Raw genomic sequence first — 13,214 nt, forward strand, 5'->3', positions numbered from 1 at the left:
TGGGGGGCTGCAGTGTGTCCTTGTGTTGGACAGCAAACAAACAAAAAGCGCTACTAGTGTATGTCTGCGATGAGAAGTTTGGGTTAGAGAGTATACGAGGGCGTAAGGAACTTGGCTCAGATACAGGGCTGGTTTCTACATGCTTAGCAACGTGTTTGATCTCTCAGTATTTCGGGCAACAATGTAACTTTGTCAGTGCCCGGGCATTCCAATCCCTAGCTTACATTTAAGCCTGCAGGGAAGACACACAATTGGTCCGGGGTCACAGAGCTGTCGAGGCACCTTGCATTTTCTAGGTCAGGACACTGAAGGCAGGGGAGTTGGGGACCACGACAATGAGCAATACTGGTCAGTAGTTTTATTTTTTTGTTTCCATTTTATCTGACTTTGGTGTTTGGACTAATACTGGCCTCCCAAAATAAATTGAGAAGTTTTCCTCCAGTGCCACCCCCCTTTTATTTGCATGACATTTGGTAGAATTGGTGTCGTTTCTTTTAAGTATTTGGTAGAATTTTTTGGTGAAACCATTTAAGTCTGGAGGTTTCTCTTGTGGAAGATTTGAATTACATAGTCATTCAACTTAATAGGTACTCCAAGTATTTCATATGGGGTGGGTTTTGATAGACTATTCTTTTTGAGGAATTGTTTCATTTCATCTAAGTTTTCTAATTTAAATTTGCGGAGTTATTTATTTGAAGCATTCCCTTATTATTCCCTTCATGACACAACGTTCTGTAGTTGTATCCTTTGTTTTATTCCTAATAGTGGTTATGTGTCTTCTTTCTTTGTCTTTGTTCATCTTAGATGTTTATAAATTTTATTGACTATTTCAAAGAACCAGTTTTCTGTGTCATTGATTTTCCATGTGTTCTGTCTTTGATTTCTATTCTGATCGTCATTATTTTCTTTTTCTGCTTGTTTTGGTTGTATATTGCTGTTTGTAGTTTCTTGAAGTGGGAGCTTAGATTATCATTATTTTATTCTAATGTAAGCATTTAGTTTTATAAGCTAAACTCAGCACTGTTTGATCTCCATCTTACATTTTCCTATATTGTAATTATATTTTCATTCAGCTTAACTATTTCCTGATTCCATTTAAGGAATTATCTGTGATACATGGGTTATTTAAAGTGTGCTCTTTCAGCCAGGCGCGGTGGCTTACGCCTGTAACACCAGCACTTTGGGAGGCTGAGGCAGGCAGATCACGAGGTCAAGAGACGGAGACCATCCTGGCCAACATGGTGAAACCCCATCTCTACTAAAAATACAAAAATTAGCTGGGCGTGCTGGTGTGCTCCTGTAATCCCAGCTACTCGGAAGGCTGAGACAGAAGAATCCCTCGAACCCGGGAGGTGGAGGGTGCAGTGAGCTGAGATCGCACCACTGCACTCCAGCCTGGCGACAGAGCAAGATTCCATCTCAAAAAAAAAAAAAAAAAAAAAAAGAAAAGAAAAGAAAAAGAAAAAAAGAAAAGTATGCTCTTTCATTCCCAAGTATTTAAAATATTCCTGTTATCATTTTGTTATTTTTAGTTTCACATTTGGCCTGAGCACAAGCTCGTTTAATTTGAAAACATTTGTATTTGTTGAAGTTTGTTTTGGGCCCATAAACAAGAAACCCATAAACAACATGCTTGTTGAGTATTCCACAGTTACTTGTAAAAAGGATGTATATTCTGGTGTTGTTTGGTAAAATATTCTGTGTTTATGGATCCTGTTGATTAATGATGTTATTCAGACTTTCTATATTTTCCTTATTTTTTGTCTAATATTTTGCTAAAAGAAGAATGCTAAAAGAAGTCTCCAACTATAATTGTGGAATTTTTAATTTGTCCTTTCAGTTCTATCACTTTTTCCTTCATATATTTGAATGTTCCCTTGTTCGGTGCTTATGCATTTATGATTATTATATCTTCTTCATGTATTGACCCTCTTATCATTATGAAACTTTCTTCTTTGACCATTTTGATTTTCTGAGCTCTGAAGTATATTTTCTCTTATACTAATACAAGATATAACTGCTGCATTGTTAAAAGTTAATGTTTGAGGCCCAGCGTGGTGGCTCACATCTGTAATCCCAGCACTTTGGGAGGCCGAGGCGGGCGGATCACTAGGTCAGGAGATCAAGACCATCCTGGCTAACATGGTGAAACCCCGTCTCTACTAAAAATACAAAAAATTAGCCGGGCGTGGTGGCGGATGCCTGTAGTCCCAGCTACTCAGGAGGCTGAGGCAGGAGAATGGCATGAACTCGGGAGGTGGAGCTTGCAGTGAGCCGAGATGGTGCCACTGCACTCCAGCCTGGGTGACAGAGCAAGACCCCGTCTCAAAAAAAAAAAGAAAAAACAAAAGTTAATGTTTGCATGGCTTATCTTTGTCCATTTCTTTTATTTTCAACCTGCCTACATCATTATATTTGCAGTAAATTTTATGTAGACAATATATAGTTGGGTCTTGCTCTTTTTCTTTTTCACTTTGAAAATCTCTCTTAGTTGTTATATTAAACCATTTATCTTTATAGTGGCTATTGATATGTTGCGCTAAATCTATCATTTTTTTCCTTTGTTTTTCTTTTTCTTTCTTTTCTTCTTGAGACAGAGTCTTGCTCTGTTGCCCAGGCTCCAGTACAGTGGTGTGATCTTGGCTCACTGCAACCTCCACTTCCTGGGTTCAAGCAATTCTCCTGCCTCAGCCTCCTGAGTAGCTGGGATGACAGGTATGTGCCACCACGCCTGGCTAATTTTTGTATTTTTTAGTAGAGATGGGTTTCGACATGTTGGCTAGGCAGGTCTTGAACTCTTGACCTCAGGTGATCCGCCCGCCTCGGCCTCCCAAAGTGCTGGGTTTACAGGCGTAAGCCACCAGGCCTGGCCTCTTTTTCCTTTTTTTTTTTTTCTGTTTTGGTTTGGTTTGGTTTTGGGCATATTTTATTTTCTTGCCCTTTTTTTGGATACCTGTACAATTTTAAGAATTCAGTTTTGATTTGTCTGTAGTGTTTTTTTAATTCCTAATTTAACAGCAAGCTCATCTTTAATATAGTGGGTTTTTTTTTTAAGTGTATTTCTTGGTATAATTATTTTAGTGGTTACTTTATGTATTAAAATGTATTTATGTAACTTAGTCACAATCTGCTGGTTGTCAACATTATAGCAATTTGAGTGATTTGTAGAAATGTTACTTTTATTAGATGTCCTTATGCTAATTTTTTTTTTTTTTTTTTTTTTTTTTTTTTTTTTTTGAGATGGAGTCTCGTTCTGTCACCGGCTGGAGAACAGTGGTGCAATCTCAGCTCACTGCAACTTCCACCTCCCAGATTCAAGAGATTCTCCTGCCTCAGCCTCCCAGTAACTGGGACTACAGGTGCTTGCCACTACGCCCAGCTAATTTTTGTATTTTTAGTAGAGATGGGGTTTCACCATGTTGGCCAGGATGATCTTGATCTCCTGAGCTCATGATCTGCCCGCCTTGGCCTCCCAAAGTGCTGGGATTACAGGTGTGAGCCACTGCGCCCGGCCCCATTATTCTTTTAATACAATTGTCTTAAGCGTTTACCCTCCACGTGCTCTGCACCATGTTGAATGATGTTATAATTTCTGCTTCTGTTGTCAAACCTATTTATTTGAAATCTCTAGTCCTATGTCATAATGTCAAACTTTGTTGAAAGAACAAGAATAGTCTCTTGGCCTGTATTTCTTACCCTTTCCATTGTTCTTCCATCTTGAAGCCTCCTTCTACCATTTTCTTTGTGTGTGGATAACTTCCTGTAGCCATTCTTTTAGAATAAGTCTACCTGTGACAAGTATTCTTTTTTTCTTTTATCTGAGAATATCTTTATTGATTCTTGAAGGAAATTTTTTGTGTGGTATAGGATTCATGGTTGACAAGTCTTTTCTTTTGGAAAACTTGAAAAACATTGCAGCAATTCCTGTGGCCTCTGGTTTTAAATGAGAAATCTGCTTCCATTTGAACTGTTGTTCTCCTTTACTAATGTGTCATTTCTCTCTAGCTGCTTTTAAAATATTTGTCTTTAGTCTTCAGAAATGTGATTATGATGTGCCCTGGTGTGGAATTTTTTTGTGTTTATCCTGTTTCGTGATTGTTCAGGTTTTCAAGTCTTTAGGTGTATGCCTTCTCCCAAATTTGGGAAATGTTTGGCCTTTATTTCTTCAAATATTTTTATTCCCACTCCCTTCCCCCTTTTTGCAACTCAGAAAAACTGAGTGAGGTCTTTATTTTAATTGTTCCAAATGTTAAGTCTCTATTTTAACTGTTCCAAATGTTCTTGAAGCTCTCTTCTTTTAAGTTTTGTGCTCTTGATCTGTCTTTGGAGAGGGCTGCAGGGAGTGGAGTGCTAACAACTCTCACTACTTGCCTTGAGATGACGTATCCTGGAAGTGAAAGTATAATGCCAACCGGCATTGCCTTGCACTGCCTCCTCCTGCCTTGCTACTAGGTGGGGGTGGGAGTTTGGCTCTGCTGCTGTGCAAAGGGAGGGAGCATGTAGGCTTTTTTAATCAGGTTGCTTAAAAGTGGGCCAAAGGGGAGGTGGAGCTTTTAAACTGGCAACAGTCAAATGTCAAATATGAAAAATGGAGTCAGAGGCCAGGCATGGTGGCTCACACCTGTAATCCCAGCACTTTGGGAGACCAAGGAGGAAGGATTGCTTCAGGCCAGGAGTTCAAGATAAGCTTGGCCTGCCAGGCGCGGTGGCTCACGTCTGTAATCCCTGCACTTTGGGAGGCCGAGACGAGCAGATCACGAGGTCAGGAGATCGAGACCATCCTGGCTAACATGGTGAAACCCCATCTCTACTAAAAATACAAAAAAAAAAAAAAAATTAGCCGGGCGTAGTGGCAGGCACCTGTAGTCCCAGCTACTCAGGAGGCTGAGGCAGGAGAATAACGTGACCCCGGGAGGTGGAGCTTGCAGTGAGTCGAGATCATGCCACTGCACTCCAGCCTGGGCAACAGAGCTAGACTCCGTCTCAAAAAAAAAAAAAAAAAAAAAAAAAAAGGCTTGGCCAACGTAGCAAAACTCTGTCTCTACTAAAATACAAAAACTTAGCTGGTCATGGTGGTGCATGCCTGTAGTCCCGGCTACTCGGGAGGCTGAGGCACAAGAATCGCTTAAACCCGGAGGCGGAGGCTGCAATGAGCCGAGAATGTGCCACTGCACTCCAGCCTGGGCGACACAGTGAGACTCTGTCTTTAAAAAAAAAAAAAAAAGGAATCAGACTCTTATACTTTTGGTTGGCTGAAAAATAGGGGAAAAAACCCTCAGCCTTATTTATAGACAGATTATCCTGATGTTTGGAGTAAGCTGCAAATAGACTGATACATCACATCCTGCCTTGAGTGGTTGTGATGTGGCCAGGGATGTAGAGAAACCCTCTCCGTGGCCTGAAGTCGGACCAGTACAAGTGGGCATCACCTTTGTGTTGGGAGAAGTGCCCTGAAGTAAAGATATATGTGTATTTTTGTGGGAAATGGCTTGTCTCCTTGTTCGGAAGCATCGCAGATCAGTGACAAGTATATATAGAACAAGGGCACGAAATTACTGGAGCGGGCAAAGTGAATGGATATTTATGTCCCATGTCAGAGCCTATAAAAAGAAACCCACTGCAGAAGAGGGGAGGGGAACCTAGTAGTTAGGGTTAACCAGGCTCAGTCCTCAGCCATCCCAATCCTTGCACTCTAGGGATATAAACATAGTCACCAAGGTGTTAGGGATGGAGGGTTTGTGTTTTTTTTGTTTTTTTTTCTTTTTGTTTTTTTGTTTTTTTTTTGAGACGAAGTCTCGCTCTGTCACCAGGCTGTAGTGCAGTGGCGCGATCTCAGCTCACTGCAACCTGGGATTACAGGTGTGAGTCACCGTGCCTGGCCACTAATAAAGTTTATTGTGCCCGCTCTTCCATCTCACTGCCTCATTTTCATTCCTGTGCATCCTGAGTGCATATCTCGATAAACTCCCTGTACTCCATTAATAATCTCACAGTTTACTGCCATAGAATATCAAAAGTAAGAAATTATTTCTATTAATGAACACCCAGTTTTCACACTTTCCTCTCTCACTTCTGTAGATTGTCACTTCATACTCATTTTCTGAAATATCTTCTCCCTCTTTTTGCCCCATTCTGTGGCACTCACCATGCAAAGCTCTAAACCTAGATTGAACATTAGTCCAACATTTTCTGAGGTGACCCAGGCTGTTTGGAAGTTCTGGGAAAAACCTTCACCCTACAGACCTCTCAGACCTCTTCCCGTCCCTCAGTGAACTAAAATCTCTGGAGGATCCAGTTTCTCACATGCCCAGTATTTTCTAGCCTTGTCATTGCCAGTTTTGGGGGGAAACCATTTATCCACACCGATTAAAGGAATGTCAGATGAGGTTTTCTGTTAGTCTTCCTAAATTGTGGCAGCCAGTGTCTCCCCATGAGTTCCGTGCAAACCCCCACATGGCTCTGTACACCTTTCTCTTTGCAAAATTAATATTTTGAATATATAAAATGATACGTCGGATGTATGGTTGTCTTTCCTAAATCTGTACCCCCATCCCTATGTTTTCATTTGCTATAAAGGAAGTTCAAATTTTGTATTATTTTCTTGCATGTTTTCTTTATATATCATTTCTTTTTTTTTTTTTTTTTTGGACAGGTCTAGGGGAATATCTAAGGTGTAGTCTTGAATTATCTCTAAGTTTAAATATTCTATTTTTTGCCTTTTTATTTTATTTATTTATTTATTATTTTTTTATTTTTTTGAGACAGAGTCTTGCTGTAGAGCCCAGGCTGGAGTGCAGTGGTGCAATCTCAGCTCATTGCAAGCTCCGCCTCCCGGGTTGACTCCATTCTCCTGCCTCAGCCTCCTGAGTAGCTGGGGCTACAGGCGCTCACCTCCACGCCCAGCTAATTTTTTGTATTTTTAGTAGAGACGGGGTTTCACCGTGTTAGCCAGGATGATCTCGATCTCCTGACCTAGTGATCCACCTGCCTCGGCCTCCCAAAGTGCTGGGATTACAGGCGTGAGCCACCACGCCCGGCCAAGTTAAAGAGATGTTTGATGGTCCTGGCTATCTATTCTGTTTTGTTCATATTCTGTTTGTGCTAAAACGTGCTACAATTGGTGTCTGTTACGTTATATGGATTTATCAGGCCAAATGTGTTCATCGTGATGTGTGAATCCAACAGAACTGTACCAATGTTATGGCTGCCTTTTTGATATTATTACTGAGATAATGAATATTAAAGCAGACTGGTTTGTTTAGACATTTAACCCTTTATTCTCATTATACTAAAATTGTTTTATGTAATTTGAATTCATGTTTAAAATTGTAAAGTATGTTTTCCTGCTGATGTTTTCTCCCTTATTTCTATGTGTCAGATACAAATCTGCATTTTTTGTGTGTTTGTGTTTAATAATTACAGGTATGTATTTTCTAGACTTTGACTTAATATATTTATATGACATTATACCTTAGATATGTAAGCTATGAACTAATTATTACTGGATATTTTTAACTCATCAATAATTACTGCCTACTTATTCAATAATTTATTCCATGTTCTTTTCATGTGATAGCTAATATATTTGGGCTTAAATGCGTCTTCTTATTTTGTGCTTATCTTTTCTTCAGTTTTGTTTCTTGTGCTTTCTTTTGAAAACATGTATAGATTATTAATACTAATTTTCCTTTTAATTTGGAATGTATACACTCATTTTGTTAGTCTTTAAGCTGAAAATTATTGGACATGTATTTAACACATCAGGGTATAGAGTTATTAATACCTTTACCCTCCTCTTGGATAATATAAGGCAGGTTATCATGTAGTGGTATTGAGGCATAGTAATTCTGTTGTTCTACTCAACAAGGGGATATTGTTCATGTTTTATACAGATAATGAATAATTGTATTGATCCACAGATGCATTCCTTATATCATGCAGATCTTCCACCTGGAATCACTTTTCTTAAATATAACCTTTCGGGTTACCTTTTTACCTAAAATTTTCATTTTTTACTTCATATGGTCTTAGTTTATACTCTTTCTTGAAAAACACTCTTGCTGTGAATAGAAATCTAGATTATGCACTTATTTCTTCAGTAACTTCACTGTATCCTTCCACTACATCCATGAGTCACTATATACTGGATGTGAGTGGAGACAATTTATATTGTGACTATAGTTTTCCTGTGCTGCAGAAACAAAATCTGAATCTGATGCAAAGGAAAATACACCCTAGAGATTGTAACAGTGATATGGGCTCAGTGACTGGAGGATACTGAGTTACTGGAATAATGAAGGAGTGACAGGGTAGAGTGCATAGTAGAAATAATAAAATCTATATCTGGTGAACAAATGGATGGAGTGTGCCATGAATTGGCTAGATGCTAACTAATCACATTTTCATTTGTTTGTTTGTTCCTGAACACCTGGGGGGAAAGCATGTTCCAGCTTTCCTTACACTTAATTTGGGGCCATGTGAATGAGCTGTGGACAATGGAATATGGGCAGAAGTGATTGTGAAATTGTGTCTTAATTGTGTTTCATTTGTGCACCATTCTAGAGATGTCTTCAGTGGTTCCCTTTTTCATACCTTCCCAAAATTTAGTGGTCCCATGGGAGCTGCAGGTTCCGGTGATGGGTTGATGGTGATGGTGTTTTGTTTTTGTTTTTGTTTTTGATACAGAGTTTTGCTCTTATCGCCCAGGCTGGAATGCAATGGCACGATCTCAGCTCACTGCAACCTCCACCTCCTGGGTTCAAGCGATTCTTCTGCCTCAGCCTCCCAAGTAGCTGGGATTACAGGGGCCCAGCACCATGCCCTGTTAATTTTTGTATTTTTAATAGAGACGGGGCTTCACCATGTTGGCCAGGCTGCTCTTGAACTCCTGACCTCAGGTGATCCCCCCACCTCAGCTTCTCAAAGTGCTGGGATTACAGGCGTGAGCCACTGTGCCCGGGGGTGATGGTGAGTTTTTTGTTTTTGTTTTTTGTGTTTTTTTTGTTTTGTTTTGTTTTGTTTTTGCTTTTTTGGAGACAACAAGTTTCACTCTTGTTGCCCAGGCTGGAGTGCAATGGTGTGATCTCCACGCACCACAACCTCAGCCTCCCGGGTCCAAGCAATTCTCCTGCCTCAGCCTCTAGAGTAGCTGGGATTACAGGTGTATGCCACCACACCCGGATGATTTTGTACTTTTAGTAGACACGGGGTTTCTCCATGTCTACATGTTGGTCAGGCTGGTCTCAAACTCCCAACCTCAGGTGATCTGCCCGCCTCGGCCTCCCAAAGTGCTGGGATTAAAGCCGCGAGCCACCACACCCAGCTGGTGATGTTTTGATGAGGACAGGACATTACCTATGTCTCTTAGTTTCAGGCAGGACCCTCTCATAATCAAGTTTGTGATTGAATCTACTTGCCTTGAGTGCCAGAAGGAAGAACAAGAGGTAGAGAGGCAGGTTTTGGTTACTGTGAATTAAAGATGAATAAGGAAGTGTCCTCTAAAGTCACAAACTTGAAACTGGATGAACTCTACCACCCACTTAGGTCCGAGGGCAATTAGTCCTGCTATTTCCAAAATTTGAATCTTCTTTTTAAAATTTTAGTATTACAGACAGGGTCTCGCTCTGTTGCTCAGGCTAGAGTACAGTGGCGGGATCATAGCTCATAGCAGCTTTGAACTCCTAGACTCAAGCCATTCTCCTCAGCCTCCCGAGTAACTGGGACTACAGTCCCAAAATTTAAATCTTGTGGCCTGTAATAATGAGTCTCAAGTAGCATGCCTACCTATGGTTTTAGGAACACTTTTTCTGAACTGTTTAAGAAATAACCCAAATGTGTGCTTTCATGTAAAACCTTTAATCACACCTATGAGGCTAGCTGCTGAGTTAGGGTGTCATTGTATTTTATGTTTTGATAAATGCCAAGGATCCTGCTGAGGCTTAGCCTCCCACAGAGTATATGTGAAAGCATTTTGATGTTAATGCTAATGACAATAATAACAATAGTTCTTTTTAAAATTGAATACAATGTGATAACATTTTTTATGTACATTCCTATGAGGAGCAAAGTAGTATTTCCCATTCTAGTCACGGTATTGTCACGGATGCTGCATCCCATCCCTAGAGTTCCTGATTCAGTAGGCCTGTGTCAGGCCACAGAGCCTGCATCTCTATCAAGTTCTCAGGTTATGAAGATGCTACTGGTCTAGGGACCACAACTTTGTAACCACTGAATTAAAGGCCCGTTTATTAATGTTACTGCCTGGCAGCTCCTGGAGCAAAAGACTGAATTTATTTTTCATTTTAAATCTTGGACCCCAGCTCTGGGAGAGGTGAAGGGGTGAGCCCAGGGCCAAGCAGGAAAATCAGGAACGAGTCTTCCCTGCCTCCAATAGCCACAGAAATGTGAGTACTCTGAGGTAAGGACCCCTGTGGTTGGAACCTTGGAACTTAACTTCCCCAGTATTTCCTAGTGGTACCGCTTAACTTTACCCACAGAGAACCGAACAGGCACAACCGCGTGGGAACATATGGGACTTTACCCAGAATTCCATTGCCTGCACTTTCTCACGAAGGTCTGAGCCAATGATAACTCAGGAGAGGGTCGTTTCCTGTGGTGTCAGGGAGGGACTTCCTGTTTCCCTTGGAAATAACTTTCTATTGTTGTATTTTCTGCTCCGGCCACGTGGTCCGTACAGCAACCCCAAGGTGCCCTCTCTGGGATGCTGGAGAAAGATGGAGAGCCCCAGCCCCGTCTCTGTCTCCCTGAGACTCAGCGTTCCAGACTGGCTCAGGTGGCCTGGCACCTCAGGTTTGCTGTGAGCCCTCCAGGAACATGCGTGCTCCGGTCTTGCATGGTCCCGCACCCACACTACGTTGCCATAGCCCCCCAAGCAGTGGCCTGAGCCTTGTATGCTTTTTTCTTTTCTTTTTTTTTTTTTTTTTTTGATACGGAGCCTCACCCTGTCGCAGGGGCTGGAGTGCAGTGGCTGATCTTGGATCACTGCAATCTCCACCTCCCCGGTTCAAGCTATTTCCCTGCCTGGCTAACACAGTGAAACCCCGTCTCTACTGAAAATACAAAAAATTAGCCGGGCATGGTGGTGGGCGCCTGTAGTCCCAGCTACTTGGGAGGCTGAGGCAGGAGAATGGTGTGAACCGAGGAGGCGGAGCTTGCAGTGAGCCGAGGTCATGCCAGTGCACTCCAGCCTGGGCGACAGAGCAAGACTCCATCTCCAAAAAAAAAAAAAAAAGGATATATTGTAGTACCATTGTTTGAAAAAATATTGCATTTTAAACTGTCTTTTGTGATGCATGAGTTATTCAGTATCTTGTAACTTAATTTCCAAATGCTTCTTTTTATATTTTCCATGTATCTCTCTTTTTGATTCATATCTTGATAGCATCCTGTGTCTTATTTCACTCCATGTGAATTGAAGATACTTTTTAGTCATCTATATTGATAGTTCTGTAAATATTCAGTTGTACTAAATATAAGCATCCTATATTTGTATTTATTAGGCCAGAATTATCAGTCTTGGGGTGAGAATTCACTAGAACTTTAACAATTTTATATTGGTTGTTTCTACTAATTGCTGAGATAACAGACATAAAAATGCTCAACATATTCATAGATTTATGTCTTTATCCTTTTTAAAATTGTTGCTTTATGTAATACAAGTCAGCATTATACATTACATACAGTTCAAAATATAATTTCTTGGTGATCGTTTCTTTTTTCTTTGTTTTCTTTTGTGCTTTTTTTTTTTTTTTTTTTTTTTTTTTTTTGGTTGAGATGGAGTTTAGCTCTTGTCACCCAGTCTGGAGTGCAATGGCATGATCTCTCGGCTCACTGCAACCTCCGCCTGCTGGGCTCAAGCTATTCTCTCGTCTCAGCCTCCTGAGTAGCTGGGACTACAGGCGCCCACCACCACGCCTGGCTAATTTTGTATTTTTAGTGGAGACAGGGTTTCACCATGTTGGCCAGGCTGGTCTCAAACTCCTGATTCGCCTGCCTTGGGCTGCCAAAGTGCTGGGATTACAGGCATGAGCCACCGCGCTTGGCCAGCGATTGTTTCTTTAATACTGATATTTTCTGATATAAATTTTCATTTTCATGTGTTCTTTGTTGTATGAAATATATTTTTCCCAAAGCTGTTTCATATAGTTTTCTAATATTATACTCTAGAAGTGTTTCTTGTATCCATACTACTGTTGGATTTATTTTTTATTTTTTTTATTTTTTAGTGAGAGACAGTCTTACTGTGTCACCCAGGCTGGAGTGCCGTGACACTATCAAAACTCTCTGCAGCCTTGGCTCAAGTCATCATCCTGGCTCAGCCTCCTAGGTAGCTAGGATTACAGGCTTATGCCACCACACCCTGCTATTACTTTTTTTTTTTTTTTTTTTTTGGTAGAGATGGGGCCTGGCTATGTGGCTCAGGCTGATCTATTAATAGAATTCCTGACCTCAAGAATTCTCTTGCTTCAGCCTCCCACATTGCAGAAATTATAGGCATGAGCCACTGTGCCTGGCCTTTTAGCACATCAAAACTTACTAACTGCTAATTTGAGAATTTATTCCATACTCATTTCATGAGATAGCTGATATATTTGGGTTTATATACATCCTCTGGTTGTGTGTGTGCTTTTCTTTGCCTTACTCATTGTGTACACTTTATTTTTTTTTAATGTTTTATCTCTTTACATTTCCATTTTCCTTCAAATTTGTAAGATATATACTCTGATTCAGTTAATGTTTAAACTTTAAAACAGTTATTTAATACATTATAGAGTTAATGTCTTTGCTCTCCTCAAGAAATATAAGAAATTTGTACATTCGTTAATTTGCCCATATCAGTTTATATACTATTGAGGATATGCATGGTAATTCCACCATTCTGTTTCCAGAAGTAAGTATTAATCTTTTATTTTATTATTTATTTATTTATTTATTTATTTATTTATTTATTTTGAGATGGAGTCTCACTCTGTTGCCCAGGTTGGAGTGCAGTGGCACAATCTTGGCTCACTGCAACCTTTGCTTCCCGGGTTCAAGTGATTCTCCTGCCTCAGCCTCCTGAGTAGCTGGGATTGCAGGCACACACCACTACGCCTGGCTAATTTTTGTACTTTTAGTAGAGACGGGGTTTCACCATGTTAGGCAGTCTGGTCTCGAACGCCTGAGCTTGTGATCCGCCCACCTCGGCCTCCCAA

Source organism: Macaca nemestrina, chromosome 20 (genome assembly GCF_043159975.1).
Source record: "Macaca nemestrina isolate mMacNem1 chromosome 20, mMacNem.hap1, whole genome shotgun sequence".
Lineage (NCBI taxonomy): Eukaryota > Metazoa > Chordata > Mammalia > Primates > Cercopithecidae > Macaca > Macaca nemestrina.